Genomic DNA, 19,260 nt, shown 5'->3' with positions numbered 1-19,260 from the left:
GTAGTAACTAGCAGCAGCTAGTTATTACGCAGCAGCAGTTACTAAGCATTGTACCGCTACTAGAAGTTAACCTAGTAGTATATTACTTGGTATAGTTTTAGAGTAGTTATTGCAGAAATCGTCTGATAGTAGTTACGACGAAAATTATGTCTAGTAACGGTTATTAGGTGCCGCCCTAGTGTAAGGGTTCGTTACTAATAGTCTCATTACGAATATTCTCTGGTAGTAAATATTAGGTACCGTTTTGTCTTATATGTTTAGTATTACTACGAAAAATTATGTCTAGTAACGATCGTCTAGTGCCATCGTAGAGTAAGGGTCCGTTACTAATAGTCCTATTACTAATAGACATTCTCCGGTAGTAAATATTAGGTACCGTTTTGTCTTATATAGTTAGTATTACTATACTCTTTCTAAAAGTACTACCAGACAGTTACAGAAATAATGCTATTAAATGCACAAACTATATATTTGTTTTTTTCACTTAGTAGTAAGATACCACGGTAATACTATTATATGCATAGTTACTTCAGATTTCTCGAAGTCAGTGTCATGTAGAAGATTTGAAAGGCACTGGTCGATTAATTATTATCTGTTGAATATTTTGGTTGTTGAACCATCGTTTCGTTCCAAAAGTGAACGAAATAGGGTAGCTACTTTAAACTTGCTTTGTAGTAAGGTGACCTAAAAGTATAACAATTTTTATCGAGTGATACATTTTGGGTAATAGTAACGGATCTTTTCACCGTTCTTCTATTATTATATAAGGTTTCAATGAGATTTTCGTATTAAAACTCACAATCGCACCAGAACCAAAACATGTTTCCTTATATTTCCTGCGCTTAGAGATACGCATGTTTGATCAGGCAGTGTTTTTACACATTTTATATTGTTTATAATGATATTTTTAATAAGTAATATGTTAAAGATTTATTAATAGTGTTAATGTTTCTAATCCTTCTGATTTAAACTTACAGCCAGAACCTCCAAGAATGCTACCATAGCCGAGACGCAAGCACAGGGCAAATCAAAAAATTCTAGCAATTATGAAGTTTTTTTTTTTTTTTTTTTTTCTTTTCACCGTTTTTGGTTTCATTTCCATATCTCAAATCATTCTCCCCCACCTCTTTTTGATCAAAAGGACTATTATTCTCAAAAAGCGAATTTGTGTTGTTTCACTTTTCATTCGAATCCGTTGCCATTCGGCAGAATGTAATATATTTAGCTTTCAAATTTAATCTCTCTGGTACTGATAGACAAACTAAGGTGTTTAAAAACAATAGATGCAGCACTTTAGAATCTTAATTTTTTATTTTATAATCTGCTTTATTAAAATGCATTGAATTCCTATATTTATAATTGGAAACTTTCGACACTATATATCTTTTATTTTTTCCAAAACTATTGAATACATCCAATATTTCCATGTTAATCTAAATACATACTCATCTAGTATTTTATAAAATGTTTCTTTATTCCACCTGGACCAACCCTATTGATAATCTCTACTGATATCCATATTCAACTTTAAAAGAGCCCTTTTGAGCGACCGTGAATATCTGAACACTTTCAGAATTTTTTCCCTCTGTTACTGGTTATCTCATAGTACAAATGGATATATGTGCGAAATTTCAATAATATAAGCTAGTTAGTTTCTTAGATATCAAACATTGTATGTTTGTAACATTCAGTTTGGATAACAATTAATCAAAAAGGTCTGACTGCATGAGTTGCTTATGAACCCCCCCCCAAAACATTTAGAATTTATAAGTTTCTTAAGTAAATTATAATTGCTATTTAAATCCTCCAATTAATTTCTAAAAAATTCATCATTGCTCAATATAACCTGCTTTCTAAGATTAATAAAATTAAAGTAAATGGAAGTCAAAAATAATAGAATTAATAATTTATTCAAAACCTCTCACCACTCCCCCTTGTGTGTTTGTGTTGATATTATATCACAATTTTAAAACCAGTGATAAGCACCTTTACAAAGCTTAAAACCGTGGAGTATTTCATTCTTATGTATGCGTCTGCTCCAGTTAACGGCAATCCACAACTTTTTCGGTAAAAGCTCTTCGTCAGCTTCCTTATCCGTTCAATAGACCATAAACGAAGTAATAGAGCTCTCAGACGTTTCGCTTCTTCAGCTTCTTTGATGAAGTACTTGAGAAAAAATTCTTCGAACCTTATCTCAAGCAGCCCACACATAGACTGAGCATCTCCTGGAGAAAATCGTCTTCGTCCGTTTAACATCCTCCTGTTTTTAGTGTCCCTTAACCATTCTCAATCATGGCAGATAGCGGTCATGGAATTTTATGACTTTCATTGTTTCTTAGTTGCCTTTCGCAACTACGAGGCTTTAATCTCACCCCAGGGAGAAACAGAACATTCTCGGACACGTGGTCCTCGTTTGGCAGTGACGGGGTTTAACGGCAAATGACGGAATAAGAGGCAATTGACTGTGGATCTTAAGCAAAGTATAAAAATTCTTTGGTGTTTGGTAACTGACGAAAAGATAGTTCTTGGTATTTACGATTTTTTATATTCATTTAAAAATTGATCATTTACAAACTAAGCATTTCTTAGGGTTTCAAAAGTGAATTTATGTTGTCGTGTTAAAGACAACGAGAAATATCTTGCTGAACTCCTTGTATAAATATGCAAATATTTTTAAAGCTTTTAAATCACTTTTCGGAGTAAACAATTTAAGTAAGTAAGAGTATGTGATTGATTTAAAACATTGGATTAAATGATTGATTTTTAAATATTATCTAGTAGTATTCTGCGAAATTAATTAAATTATCAAGAAATAATTAAAATATATTTAAATAGATAAAGGTGGCAAACTGACAAACAAGAAGAATATAAGTAAAAATTGAACCAAAAACAAAACAACTAAATAAAATAATAATTAATAATAAATTCCTTGGTCTATTTAAAGGATCAGCCTGAATTTATTCGGTTGATTATCCAGGTAAGAAATAAATCAAAACGTGAGTGATAAAAAATAAAATTACTTAAAGCAATTTAAAATATTATTGCAACATCATTAAAAATATTTGTATACTATATAAATGCCATTATAAAAGTCACTTGAAAAGGCTAACAAAAGTTTAAATAAAAAAATTAGATTAATTAAAATTAGATTTTAATTAATTATCAAGACATTATCTTATTCGATGTCGGCCTAAAGAAAATATACGATATAAAATTAGTATTTTAGAAATTAAAAACTAGAAAAGCAATTTTGTAAATTATTGGCAATTGTTAGTTCACTATATTGTTTCATTTTTGTTTCGGATTTGATATATGTTCTCCCTGCTACCAAGCTTTTCACTTTTAGTGGTTTAATTATTTTAATTATCCCTTGATTATATTCTTATATAAATACAGGAAATAATTTAAATACTGGATACGGACATACTTGCAATCAAAGCAGCCGAGAAATTTCTTTTAATTGACATCACATATTGGATGCAAACATAGATAAATTGGAGCTAATCGTGCCCGTTCTTTAATGAAATTTTGCTTTTATATTTAAAAGAAGAACGTTCATCAGTAGATAGTCAAATTTCAGGCTAAAGAAGAAGAGAAGGAAATGTGCAGATTAGAACATACATTTTAGTTAACTTGTAATTCCATTTTTCTCAATAATTTGAGTTTCACTTTCCAAGATTAAATGCTGTTTGGCCGAAACATAAGTGTCTGCTTCGTTAGTATTACTTAAGAATCACGAAAGAAGGATTGATTTTGAAATGACGCAGTTTATAGTTATTTGTTGTGTGCAGTTGCTTTTTTTAGAACAAAAAAGGGAAATAGCCTACATATAGAGACATTTTTATTCCGAAATAACAATAATATATATAAATGTATATGTAAATTAAAAATTATTTAAATCTAAATTCTAATTTTAATTTCCAAGAAGATTGCTTTGAATCTCCATTTTAATTCGGTTATTAACGCTTTATATCCGAAACAACAGCAACTGCTTATTACAAACTCTCTAAACTGCGGCATTCTAAAGTTAATTAAATTAAATTATTAATTAAATTAAACTTTTGCAGGTAAATTCCAATGGATACAAAATTTGATTTAAAATTTATTCAATTTGAATGTTTACATTGAATCACGTAAGTATCTAATTCGAAAGAATTCTTACAATTTATTTAGGGAAAGTTAAAAACATGTGTTACAATAATAGATATAAATCTAAATTATTGTTGAACAGTTTGCATCATTCTGAAAATCAAGCAAATGTGAAATATGAATGAAATAAATTTGAATATTTTCATAGAAAATAAGAAAATTGGTGTTTACGGTTATAAAATTGGGAAAAAATAAAATGTTATAGTATTGAATATATAACGAATATAAAAAGTATTATTTTTTTATAAAGAATAATTATGGTAAAATTAAATAAGACCGACGTAATTTCAAAAGTGTGATATATAAAAAAAGGGAATTATTCCGAACGAATATTTTAGTTATATAATAAATAATATAGTATGTTCCAGGGAGTTTTGATTCAAAACGATACATGAGCATAATTTACCTCTGGAAATAAAATGTTTCTTTCACTTTAGGGAAGGGTGTCGGCGTCCAAGGACCCATTCAACGCTTGCAAATTTAACAGGATCAGAGTTCTTCAATTTAGCGAGTTCTTTTGCCCTAACGATAGACGTTTCCGCTCACATGTCATGGATTCAACTTCTAACCCTAAAGACCAAGTGACTTGTTGCATCGTAGTTATCATTCGACCCATGGTTGTCCGCTACGATCAAACCTTCACTCTATACCGAAAGTGTCAGTCTCTGAAAGCCGAAAATCATCTCAGCCCTGCGGTGACATGTGGTTACATGTTTCTACCATCATCAGACTCCTGTCTGAAAAGGTTTGCAGACCATCGTTTTCAAGATTAAAACTTCAAGCTAAGGGCATTTAAGTACTATTACGTTGTCTCCCATTCCTCCCTAAAACCTAAAACCTAAACCCCTTCTTCCTAACGCTTCAAACAACATATTTTCTGATTCCCATTACCCCAATTTATAAAATCTAATTCGCAGTTCTAAAAGATGTGCTATCAAAGCTTCATTCATCGGCATTTACAAAACTCTCATTCAAAGATATTTAATGCTTTGCTTATATAGGCAAAGCTATATAATATATTATATATATTATATAGGCTACTTTTACATTGAAAATTTCCATTTATTTGCTAACAAGTTAAACAAAGTCTTTTTCATTAAGTGTACCACCCATTCTTAGAAATTATTTTCACTTTCAGATTTGTAAAACATATACCGCATTTGGAAAGTTTAAAAAGAGATACAGCATCCTAAATAAAATGAACTTGTTTTTGTATGTCTCTGCGATGCAAAGTTAGACTTTGAAAATGAACTGCAAATAAATGGTAATTAGTTATTCTGCTCATAACTCATAATAGGCCCCTAATAAGCTAAAATAAAATGTAATTCTAGGATTTCCTCAAAAATTGAATTGATTTCTTTATTCCTAAGAGAACAGTCAGATGAATTATCGCCCTGTCTATATAAATATCAACTGAGTCCTACGAAGGTCTAAACAACATTTTACAGGCTGCATTCTTAAAGTAACGGGTCAAATTAAAAGACTACACAATAAAATAAAAGAGGAGAACTATATATGCATATTTTAGGAAAAATAACATGTTAACACCTGCTAAAGCCACTTTAAACTCCTTGCATATCAAAAGTCATTTTCATTTATTGATTATACAAAATAGCTTGCATCGTGATGGAACAACTTCATAAGAATAAATTGTGTTGCAAATTAGGTAAACCTGCTATCAAACCGTTCAAGATCATTCAGGCAGTATATGGTAATGCACCGTTGTCAAAAACACGAGTGTATGAGTGTTACAAGCGCTTTAAACGCGGTCTCGAAAGCGTTGAAATTGAACCGAAGATAGAGTGCTCTTCAACTTCTTGGTTCTTCCGTTCTTTGGTTACGTTGATAAGGCATGCAACAACTCAACAAATTTGAGACATACGCAAAGAAAGCTGTAGGTTAATTTTAATTGAAAATCTGAAAATGTGGGGCTCGATTTGTGCCTCGCATTTGGGGAAAACACGAAAGGGAAGCGAGAAAAGCTTGCTGTAAAGATTTGTTGACTACTGAGAGACTGGATAACAAATTAATAAAGTGTATCCTAATGAAAGATGATACGTTTACCTAAAATACGACCCAGAATAAATAAACTCGAAGTGCACAGTAGAAAGCACTGTATTCTTTTATACAAAGAAAAGCACAGATCGAAATCAAAGACTGAAATGATGTTAATTATAAAAATTTGAAAGACTACGGTGATTTGGTTGCAGCTAACATATTCACCATGAATTTGTCCTTGAAAATCAATCAATTAACCAGTATTTTAAAACGTGCTTTTTCTATTAAGAAAGAGGATAAAGCAGATTAGGAAGGAACGAAACAACGGTTTCTTTTAGACGATAATACTACGGACCATATAGTCTGTACAACAATATCTTGCTAATCAGCCGCCCAGTCGGTATGGTGGTCAGGGAGGCTGACTGCGATGCCGAAGGGCCTGGGTTCGAATTCCGGAGAACGCATGGTTGTAACTGTCAGTCCACTTCATAGGAAAGGCGATGGTGGCCCACCTATTAGGTGCCTCCATAGTAAAGAGACCACCGCATCTGGCCTTGTATAGATTAATGGACTGGGTTACATTTGTAATTGTTAACAATCTGACATTGGATAAAAAAACAAAATCTTGCTAATCATTCAATTGCAGTGATAAATTATCCAGCATATTCTCCCGACCTATCATTACCTGATATTTTTCCTTTTACCCAAGCTTAAGATGAATACTAAAACACAGAGATTTGAAAACGTCTCCAATATTTAAATCAAATATTACACGTATTTTGAGAACAGTTAGTTACAACGCTTATTCAAAATGTTTCGATGATCTGAAAAAACATTGGGAAAATTAGAAATATTGCTCTGATTATTTTTAATGAGATAAATTTGAAGGATAGTAATATTTTCTTATTCATTAGAAACTGTCCTGTTACTTAACATGCGCACCTTGTACTGAAAACTTTAAACTGGACAGATGTAAGACTTGTGCTTAGTTTAAATCTCCACAGCTTATGAAATATCAGTTAACAGAAATGCGAACCTAAAATTTCAAAATTAATTTGATACTGAGGATTACAATACAACCCACCTAATTAAGTCGCAGAGCTGGGTGAAAGAAAAGTACTACGATCAGTATCGCTGCCAAAAGCTCAACCTAAACTTTTAAACATTCTTTCTTAAATTCTCGTGAAAGATAAAATCATAAAAAAGATGTTAATTAACATAAATCTTACAAAGTAAGCAGTGTGCAAGAAACTAAAGCTAGGTATAAGAATTCTTTTTTGAGATCGAATCATGAATGTTTTTCTGTTTATTTCAAGAAACGTCATTACGTCCAAGTAACCAGAATTTTGAGTTTTACAAAGTCGCATATATTCCTTTCCTCTATAAGCGTTCAAATCGCAATAAAACTAACGATGTGCTTTTAAAAATCTTATTTGGTAGTTTTTTCCCTTCCCTTTTACTGCCGCTTTCTTGTTACTGGACTAATAAAGGCATTTTCTGAATACCGATCTGCTGATCGTAATTCATTCTGACGAACGAGGTCTTCATAGAGTACTTTAGAACCTTTTTTCTGGCGAAAGTGGGATGCACATTATTTTTTAACGTGTTATAACGACCTCTGTCGAAGCCATAAACCGCGCCGTTACGAACTGTTGTTGATGGTCCTTTCCCCAGCAAGTGGTAATTAATGAAGAGTTCAAGAATAAAAGAAAGCAAGCAAAATTTTCAAAATAACCACCCTGTAAGCTTCTATATGTCAGTTTGAGTTTTCTCGGTGTTACTGGATAAGTCTTGAGTGTGGGCTAAAAAGAAATAAAGAAAGATTTATTTAGAAAGGGTATTAATGCTTCGTCGTTCCTTGGCTAGAAAATATTTCCTGCTAAAACGTAGAGTTTGCAACATTTTTAGTTGCTTAGAATAAGTATTTAGAAGCTTACATTTTTCTTTAAAAGCTAGAAGTTCTTAAAATTTAGCTAAATACAATTATAATTAATGACGTTGATTTTATAGTTAAATTATTGATTTATTATACATCTTTAAGGGAATCTGGCACGAGTAACTTAAAGCCGACATTCGTCTCAAGTTATTCCGAAAACGTTCGTAAACGCATTTCCTGATCCAATGCAAAAATGCCATTCTATCCAATTTCAAAAGCATAAACCGTTGCTTTCAGGATTGTTTCATGTACACGTTAAAAATATAGAACCATTTATGAGTTTCAATTTTTAAAATAACATTATGGGCATCAAAAATAAATACCGATTAAGATCTGGTCTTCTTAGGTAGCCTACAATTATACCGTAAATCTAAAATTCAACTGGCGAGGTTTCATGGTGCCTTTTTAAGTACTACAGATACAGGGAAATGGTGTAAAAGAGCCTTTTATTAATTCAAATAAAGTTTAACAGACGGCACCAACTTGTGCTTACAGAAGTCAAGACCTTTGGCTTTAAATCAAGGTTACTGGATAAACTAAGGTTAATGAAATTTAAGTATAGCTTAAAGGCTTCACAGTATAACTAGCGCGCAAGCTGGTTTTGACGGAAGTTAGGTAAACAAACCTCATGACAAGAATAATTCAAAGTTGCAGAATTCTAATCGAGAGAACCAAGGTTAACAACATTGTTTTCAAGCAAGTAGAACACGCTCTGATTTCACCCTCCAAAACTTTCCTTTAAGTACTTTCTTCTTTGTGCCTAATTTGAATGTCGCGGGCGCTTCGGGCAGGGAAATGAAACGCGGCTTTATAGGAAAGGACATTAACATAGAATACTGGTTAGAAAATTAAAATGAGATTTTATAAACAAAATACTAGATTTCGGACAGGAAACTGTTAGGTGACTGTAAGAATTATGCATGTGGGAGTTTACATTTCTGTGGACAGTGAAAGTCTAAATCTTAATATTCGACTTTTTTTAGATGTGAACTTGTAGACATTAGATATTTTTGGAGGCAGGCCAAGAGAGATTATAAAGCAACGCCTTCGCCGGGAATCGAACCGCGGACCTGTGGAATACGCGCTCAGTATACAGACTACCACACCACGAAGGTATGCTAGGAAGGCGGGAGAAATACCTTATATATTCCCCCTTTTAAAGGGCGACTGGGGATTTTAGAGGACACAATCGCCAAATCCTGGGTGAGGAAAATCATCATCCAACCCCCTTTTAGTTCGGGCGCCACTGTAGAGACATTAGGTATTTTGGAAGCAGGCAAGATATATTGAAAAAGTAGCAACGCCTTTGCTGGGAATCGAACCACGGACCTCTGGGACACGCGTCTAGCGTGCAGACCACCACACCACGAAGACATATTATTAAGGCGAGAGAAATATTTTATAAACTTTGTAATTATTTTCAATATGAAAACTGTAAAATTAATTTCTAGTATTAACTTGCCATCATAGGGAACTCTATTAATGCGATGTAAATAGCGATAGTGAAAGTTGGCAGTATATTTGCTCTAAAAAAGCAAAACACATTCGGCAGATACGTTGTACTTAGGTAAAGGCCTTTGCTACTTTTATAGCCTATTTCCGAAATCTGTGGAGGTATTTTAGATATTTAATACTAGGAAATATCATAAATCAGTTGTGCGTTCACTGCAACTCGAACCTCGAATCCTCTAATTGGTAGTTGAAAGACGGTAGATGTGTTAGAAAGACTTGTAGAGACATTAAGTACTTCTTAAAAGCAGGTAAGATGAAAAATTAGCAACGCCTTCGCCGGGAATCGAACCGCGGAACTCTGGTATACCGGTCCAGCATGCAAAACCACTACACCAAGAAGGCAATGCTAGGAAGGCGGGAGAAATACCTTATACACTGACCGGACATGGGCGTTTTCCGGGATACTTCGCTAGGTTTAAGATACAGAACGACGATAAATGTAAACTATGTGGTCTGTTTGGTGATGCTAAGCATTTCGTCGAGGTCTGTCCCGACTTTGATGGCTTAAGAAACACTAAAAATATTGATTTTGAAAATTCCGTTTTATGCTATAAAGATTTCCCACAATTATGTAAATCTGTGATGAAATTTATTGACGGTGAGCGCCGGGCAGTGGGGATAAATGTATGATATTTGTATTTTATTGCCATCATTATTTGGTCTATTTTACTAATTTGTTGTTACCATTCTTTGTGTTTGTTGTTCGCGCTTTAATTTTCTTCTTGTATGTTTTTGTCTTTGGTGTCTGCTCTTGTCTAAATGTTTGTATTTGTTATTTTTCTTCACTTTTATGTTTATATAATTATTATTAACACATGATTATTCTCATTTAGATATTTTATGTTTCATTTTTTCCTTTGTTGAAATGGGCGTGGCCTGTCATGACCATAAGACCAACTTGTTTGGTTAGGCGGGTCGGACTGCGCCCGCTACTGATACTATTGATACCTTATACACTCGTGTTTACTAAGTTAGGACATTAGTGGTACTTTCTTAGAAGTTCAACATCATAATTTACATACTTACATATAAGTCAAATACTCAACTACTCCTAATCACTGTATGACAGATCAGCTGATTAGTTCTTTGGCGCCTTCTCAAATGTTCAGAACTTTAAAATTATTCTTATAAAGCAAGACATTTAAGCCACTAATAAAAATATACCTGATGTCAGGACCGGGCTTTGTGAAGAGCGGTGGACATCTTTTATTTCAACCAAAAGTCCAACAACCTGGAAATTGACGATTAATCATTTTGATGCTGCATTTGCCGCATATATGGAAATTTTGGCCTAAAGAAATGCAAAGGTTCAGCATCGTCCGGGGGGGGGGGTTAAAGTCTGAACAAAGATGGTTTGCCTTAGATTCTGGTGAAGAGCTGACAGCATCGGATACTTTTGTGGTTTTTTTTTTCCATGTGAATAGTGTCAAATAGGAGCCACATGTTTCCCTTACAATGTTCTCTACGATGACATTCTTTTCCTTAGGCAGACAGTATTCGTGAACTTAGCCGTATTCAAATAAAAGAACAAAAACATTAAGCTGCATTCTTTTAATAATAAGCTTTTCACCATATCCTTATTGTATGGTTCATTATCTTTCACTACGTCTTTTATACTAACATGAAAGCAAATTCGAAATACCTTTTGGGTTTTCCAAAAGATCTTTCTCTGAAAAACATGCATAAAGTTAATTACTATTTTTGGAAGTTTCTTTTCATGAGAAAAGAAGGAGAATTTAGGAAATTAAATTATCGAAACCTCATCAGCAGAAATGCATGAAGAAAATGTGAGGAAAAAATTTGCTCGAACGGTGAATTTATTTAAATGTACGATAATGCTGTGGAATGGAGAACTCACTTAAATTTACGCTTGACTACAAATCAGAGGAGAAGAAATTGCGTTGAATTTAAATTCAATAGACTCATTATATAACTTTATTTCTGTGTTTCAGGACATCCTCAAGCTTTTGTCCCTTGCAAATTTATTTTGAAAAGAAATTTTGAGAGCGAGTTTTAGATGCAATATACCTAGACTGAACTAAATTAAATTGTGTACAGCTTAGATTATCTACTTCTTTTAATATTTGTAATATCCAAGGAATACATGTAAATACAACTGATACATATTATATTAAAATATGGAAGCATTACTAAAATCTCTTAACCCTAATCATTTGTGCTATTAGTTCTCCCATTACACTTTATAATATGTATTATTAATAAGCAAAGCTCAGATTTTGATGACCTGAAAATTTACTTAGAATGTCCTTAATGACTTTAACAAGGCTGTAAAACTCACTTAAAATGGGGTTAATGCTTTCAAAATAAAAATCTATTTCTGCAAAATTAAAAAAAAAAAAAAATTCCCCCAAATTACAAAAATAGGGACACACTTGACAAGTATTGTATTAAAACCCAAACAATACTCAATATACCTATCACTTGAATTTTTTTTTTTTCTGAATTTTCAATCTTACACAAATGTATTACAATTGCACTGAATTATTAAGTACTTTTTGGTGTTTTTAGAAGTGAAAGATCTGCTGTCAGTGTATAAGTTTTTAGATCGTGAGAAGCTTCCCTCGGCGTCCACTGAAATTACTGGAGCATACTTGAAAGACAATACGTCGCTTATCGTTAACTCTTCTTCAGTATCGTAAGAGTCCGCTTCAGTATCGTAAGAGTCTCCTGTCAAGTTGAGGGATAATTTACATATAAGTTTGGAAGCCACAATTTTTAGTCAAAACATGTTGACTTTAGCAAATTCAGTATTTGAAGCTTTGCGTACGTTCTTTTTTAAAAGTCGCTTTTTTAAAAGTCGCCCAATTTATCAGTGTAATTTATTGCATTGGCAAGTTCCATATTCTGCTCCTGTAAGGATTTAACATTTGAAAATATCCTTCAATTCTGTCTCTGGAGAAAATATTCTGAACAATTTGAATCGACAGAGGACTATATCAGCTGAGTAAAAAAAAGGAAAATAAGGAAGGTTTTATACGGTAGAGAAAAAAACGTATTATATACAACTGTGAGTGAATTTGTAATTCCAACAATGCATGCGTAAAATAACGTTTCATCCTTTGCATATAATCCTATGGAATCGAACAAACTGTTTTGCAGCAATATTTTGAACTTTGACAGTCCACCTTCGAATTGTTCTTGTATGTCTATTGACCATAAGTTGTACATTACATCCTTGAAGATGTATTTCATACTTTGACATTTGTAATTTCACATTCTTTAAAACGCCTAGGAAATGTGTTAAATGTTAATTGTTTCACACATTGCCGACCAGTTTTCGGCTTCCTATAAAGTACCTCGGCACGCTACAGAATGCTGGCTTTCTTACTTTGTCGGTAACACATATAATTGTTTGATTGTTTGTTGTATGCTTAGAGATGATATTTTTAGAACATTTTCATTTTGATTTTCAACTGACCCAACAATATTTTCATTTTTATTGTAACTGCATTATCATTCAAATATACAAACAATGCTAAATAATATTTTTATTAATATTTACGAGCTGTGGAGATACATGTCAAGATGCTTCTTGTAGTGATACTGAGTTAAATGGTATCATATGTCATTACCATGGAATACTAAAAATCAAGAGGAAAATCGAATGAAATAGTTATACTGACTTCATTATTGTATCGCATCTTTACTAATAGGAATTGCTATTAACTAATATAGACGTTTTAAGTCAGAAATTAATTTCCACACATGAAATTTACACAGAGATATTTCAAAGCAACATTATAAATTCTGAAGAGCTTTCTCTTAATTAATACATCAATTAAAATTAATGCAATCGTTGTTAAATGAGAATTCAAGATACAAATATATTAGTTGGCCAAAAAATATGTGTTAGACTTTATGGTAATCATTACGTGTAGTTTGTAGCTAATATAGGTTTCTCAAAACACGAAATCATTTCTGAGCGACATTAACAGCATGATGACCACCGAATCTGTAGGTAGTACACTAAATATCATACACTGAAAATTATTTACATAAATTTTAGCATAACAATGTAAAATACAAATTTATAATAAGTTACTGACTGGAACGCAAAGGATTAGCAAGCAGGAAAAATTTCTTCAATGCATCTAATCTTTTTAATGGATTTACTGAGCAAACGACAAACTTTCTATTCACATCCTACACTTCGGGTTTCTGACAAATTTAAGTTTCTGATTAAGCACCTATTGCACACCGAAAACACTCATGACGCTTTGTACATCCTTTAATCAACAAGTAACATTGGAAGACTTCGAATTCGATTTTTCTTCAAAAAATGGTAGGTTTTTGAAGATTGTTACTCACAGTATATGCAATGATACGTGAATTGAAATGGTAAGTACGAGAACAGTTCCCTATTTTGGCTTTTTTAAATGCGGATTTTAAGCTTATCTTGTTGCCTTTTAAGTGGAATTAAAGGAATACATAGGGATTTAAAGGAATACAAAGAATAATGATATCCTTGATGTATGTTCTTTTGATGAGTGAGAACATCAGCTAATAATGAAAAATCTCGGACTCGGTTCAAGAATGGGCACAAGTGATTTTCTACTACTTGAAAAAAATCATGTTGATTTCCTCTGACAGCTTTAGATAAACCTACTTGAAGAATTTGCTGGTATTAATGTCGAACATCTATCGTACTCGCCATTCATGTACACTGTTATGATCTTGATATCGATGCCATTATAGGGTTTTGGTCCCTGTGTTAGATAATACAAGTAAAAAGAAAATATTTCGATGAATAGTCTCAGAGTTCTTACGATCCCCCATAACTAACTGATAGTTTTTCGTATTTTAACACTAAACTTTAAGTATAATGCTTTCTATATGGTGTACCAGCTTATATGTTCCAGTTCCTCAATTCAGTGTTCCTCCACCCTCAGTTCAGAACTCAGGAATTTATTCCTTAATTATTGGCTGAAGAAACACGCTTTTATGAGTAATTTAACATCAATATTCTATAAATTTTGTTTTAAAGGCTATTTTCAATGTATGGCATTTTGCGAGCCAGTTCTACATTCAGTCCCAAATCACCCTGAGCAGTTTAATGGTGGCTCGTGTGTGTTTGTGTCCTTCCCTGCTTCTGAAGGTGTAATTTCAGTCACCCTTTGTGATGCACAATGGGGAATGTTTCCAGTGATGACGCGCCTAAATGATCGATGTGTTTCGAAATTCCAGGCGAATGTATGAAGTTGCAATTGATATAAAGTATTCACCCTCAGCCAACATCCTAGGTAGGATGCTTATAATTAATGTTAACATCTTCTGCATTTCTTTTTTCAGATAGATAAGATTCTGAGCTCTTTCACAACAGATCAGCATTTCCATTTGGGAGGGGGGAAAGGATCTAACCCTTTAAACGGCGGGGTTGTTTGGATCCATCATGAAGAGTGCATAAACAACCTTTATTAAATAACTTTGTATATTTACTTATTTTAGTCTCCATTTTAATAAACGTGACATTTATATCATAAAAGAAAGAAATAAGCAAAATATCTTAAATTACAAACTAATATATACCAAGGGATAAAAAATTTCATGACCGGATAAAGTTGGTGATGACGTGAGGGTATTAACAAACCATTAGTATTCGATACGCTTCGTTTATCGGAAGTTCTGTTTAGACCGCTATGAGTACAATCGTCCCACACATGTTTGTTCCAATATGTTACTGCGCTGTCGGCCATATGCGGCTAAGCATATCGTGCCCATTAATACACAATTTCTCTTGATGATAGGACCGTATAATTTTGAAAATAATCCATTACTTGCCGTTCTTTAGAATGAAGACCCCAATTAAAGTTCTTGCGAAAAGAGGCGTTAGCGCAGAACTTAGTCTCGAAATGGCATTTTGCATCGAATCACTAAAAGTGTTGAATCACTTTTCAAATTGTTGCCATCAAATATTACTTCTCTGTATCATACATAAAGAAATTCAATAATGAACAATCTTCATGAATGTATGCAAGTTTCTCGCATTGTCAAAAAACAACAGTACCTAGAGCTATCACATTCTGAATATCGTAGTCCTTCCCCGGAATATAGGCATCTGGAAGCCCAGATTTTTAATTTCAAATTTGTTTTACTATCTATTTCTTATTTTGTAAAACTTTAAAGCATTTTTGATTAAAAACTCAACCCTTTGAAAGCCAGCAGTGATAACACTTTACCGAATAAAACAATTTTACTTCCAGAGCGCGAGATTGACTATCGAAAATTCTAAAGATATGCTGTTTTTAAGTATTTTTAGTCCAGACAGGCGTTAGCCCAAATGTTCTTCAAACGGCTCTCAAAACGTGTATGTGTGTATGTAAATGTAAGAAACGCCCCTTTGGACGTATTGGAAACTCTGAAAGCTTTCAGATAGTTTGGGGCATAATTTTAAATAGCGACTAAAATTGAAACTAAGATGTTGATTTATTCCCTTGCTTGGCCATATTTCTTTGTAATATGGCTATTTGTGTAAGCATTTTAAACTGATATTTCAGTTAAAAAATTTATTCTATGACATTTTGATCATATTAATCGAACTGTTGATCGCAATAAAAAATGTATTTTCCATCTTTTGCTGTAATATATATGAAAAGGTATGATTTGAATAGTACATTTTTCTTATTTCTCAAAGTCGAGGGGAGGGCAGAATGGCGAAGGGCAAGAGAGTTATGTTAAAGAGATCGCTTATGTTATCCGTTAACTTATAATAATAATATAGTAATGATAGGCAAGGGTGTAATTTCAAAGCAATTAGTTCGTCGGTGCTACTTAAATATGGATTGGTGATGAAACTGCCTTTTTTTCACCATTGGTGGGCACTCAGCCAACTTAGGCTTTGCCACTATTCAGGCCGGGAGTGGTGGCCACTTTATTGTGGAAGCACCTACTACCTGGGTCACCGGTACCTCCTATGAAGGGATGGGCAATTACAGTCATGCCTGCTCTCAGAATTTGAACCCTAGCCCTTTTGATACCACAGTAGGCTCCCCTAACCACAGATGTAGATAATATTAATTGATACTATTTTAATAATAAAAAATCATGGTAAACGTACTAGTTTTTTTTGGGGGGGGAGGGGGTAGGAGAGAGCCTCCAACTGGTAAATACTAAAAAAAATTAAGAGTTATATAACTTCTAATATTATTTTTTACACTTAATGAAAAGAAATGTAATAAATTATGATGAAACATGATGAGCAGTGCGATATATAACGGAAATAGGAATTTCATCAAAAATCCAAGCATTAGATTCTTTGGAGACAATTTAAGTTACGCAGTCCCTTATCCCTCATGTCTGTAAATACTTACTTTAAAATACCTAATCTATATTATCAAAAACTTGTTAAGAATTATGAAGTACAATTAAGCTCTAAGGTATTTTCTCCCAGCTTCCAGCATGCTTTCTGTCATCGTTTCTTCTGGTAATCTGGTGTGATGGTAGCACACTCGACGCGTATTCGAGAGGTCCAGGTTCGAGTATCGGTCACTGTATTTCTCATTTTTCATGTCTCATTCTTCAAAATAACCTAATGGCTCTATAAACCAAACAATACAGAATAGATTCTTATATCATTAAGCAGAACGTTTAAATTAAACTAGAATTCTAAGGGAGAAATATATTGCTATGTAGTTTAAATAGCGTCACAAATTAAATAAATCGCAGCCTGAATTAATAAATGTCTTTATAGTTGTTGCATTTATAAAGTATTTTTCCTGCCTTCCTAGCGTGCCTTCGTGGTGTAGTGGTTCTGCACGCTGGGCCGATATTCCAGAGGTCCGTAGTTCGAGTCCCGGAGAAAGCGTCTGCTAATTTTTCATGTTTCCAAAAATACCTAATGTCTCCACACATTTAAGCCCTAAAATAAATATGTTATAGTCGTATAATAACCATAAATCCCATTAAAATATTCAAAATTGGTATAGCAAATGCAATTTTAAATAATTTGAAGCAATTTACAATGTGTGGAATTCTTTACGAAACTTTATAGCTATAAATTGCGTTAGTTTCAATGATATTTCCTTAGGGAAACATTAATTTTCGCGATTTAGACAGAGACTGGTATAAGTAAAATTTAAAAAAAGCCTTATTTATAATTTTGAAAATAATTAATAAATTTTGAAATTCATTCTCACTTAAGCTACTGCAATTAAAGAATTAAAAGAAACTAAATTTGAGCCTCGAAACATACTTCATTAGCATTTTGTTATAATTATCAAAAATTGTTTAGTGCATAAAAATTATCTGGTTTTACTTTCAGAGTCTTAAGTGCATAATAAGATAACTTATTTGACTGTTAATTAATTCAAATACTAAAGTTAAATTCCTTATACTGTAAAATATCCTCCTATCCTCACAATTTTTTATTTCGTCAAAAAAGTATTTATTGCTTATAAAATATTAATTTTAATTAATTTATCACAAAATTATTTTTAAATAATTAAAAATCAGAGATTGATTCAAAATCAGAGAAATTTTCAAGTTCAAATAATCGTAATTCAACCGGGCTATAAGATATGTTTTTTAATATGTTATTTACTAAGAAATAACATCACATTCTTTATATCCAGCATTATCTTATCTCCAACGTAAACTCTAGACCACAACTGCTTCTCAACCTGTTTTTGCATTTATTTAGATTATTTTAATGTGTTTCATAAATTGAACAAGAAAACTATGGAAAATGTTCATAAATACGAAAAATTAAAAGTAATTTTTGATATTCACAACCTAAAACCAAATACTTAGCACATAAATAAAGAACTAACAGCATATCCCTCTGAAATTGAGAACTCCCTTCCCAGAGGGGAATTCCCCTCATGGTTTGAAATCCTCTGCTTTTGATAGATATTGTCAATGCAAAAACGATCACGTCTAGAGAATTTTAACATAATAGAAAGCAAAAAGATTCAAGTCGGAACAAAGATATGAATTAATTTTATGTGTAATTACAGCATTGAAACATTATTTTAATGTACTTTGAAAAACGTAAATCCCTTTTTTATGCATCAGTCCTTTCTAAATATCCAATAGCAAAATAAGAAAACATTTTACCCCTTTAAATTAAACAATTACCTAAATTATTGTCGAGAGTGTCACTAAAGCTCATAGCATCCCATTGTAATGAGGGAAAAAGATAAGGACTGTGGTGTGAAAACTGTCTTTTCAAAGCCTCGGATTGGGGAGCTACCTAATCATAATACCCCACCCTCAGAACTGGTTTCTTCTTACCTGAGCTCAGCAAGTACAACTCTCTCTAGTAGAAGATTTATTTGTAAAAAAAAATAAGGAGGAGTACTTCAGATATCGCTTCTGAGTTAATGGAAAAATAGGATGAAATCGTTGCAATTGCACACGAGATTTAGTCTTTTACAGTATTTTTACTGAAAAGCATAGCATAGCCATTAGTATTTAAAACGCTGACTACGCATACGAAGAATATAATGGTAAAGAATGATAACAAAAATAGTAACATCTATGAAGTTAACAACTGTGAAATTATTATAGTTCTGCGAATAGCGGACAAACTTCAATAGTTCGACTAATTTTGGATATGCTATATAAATTTAGATTAACAGTTACGAATTACCGCTACTCGCGGGGTTTCAAGAACTCAAGTGTTTAAAGAGGTTAACGAAAAAATTGTC

At 32.7% G+C, this 19,260-nt stretch overlaps 1 protein-coding gene across 1 annotated transcript in view; it reads left to right on the top strand.

The window, feature by feature from the left end:
- The window catches only part of LOC118188251 (tyrosine-protein phosphatase Lar-like), a 1,537,039-nt gene that overhangs the window by 183,384 nt on the left and 1,334,395 nt on the right, over positions 1-19,260 (top strand). The gene's annotated exons all lie outside the window — the stretch shown is intronic.

The sequence above is a fragment of the Stegodyphus dumicola genome, chromosome 4, assembly GCF_044657685.1.
Source record: "Stegodyphus dumicola isolate Sdum_Otavi_A_Nest chromosome 4, ASM4465768v1".
Lineage (NCBI taxonomy): Eukaryota > Metazoa > Arthropoda > Arachnida > Araneae > Eresidae > Stegodyphus > Stegodyphus dumicola.
The sequence above is the reverse complement of the archived record's forward strand: the minus strand, read 5'-3'. Positions and strand labels throughout refer to the sequence as shown.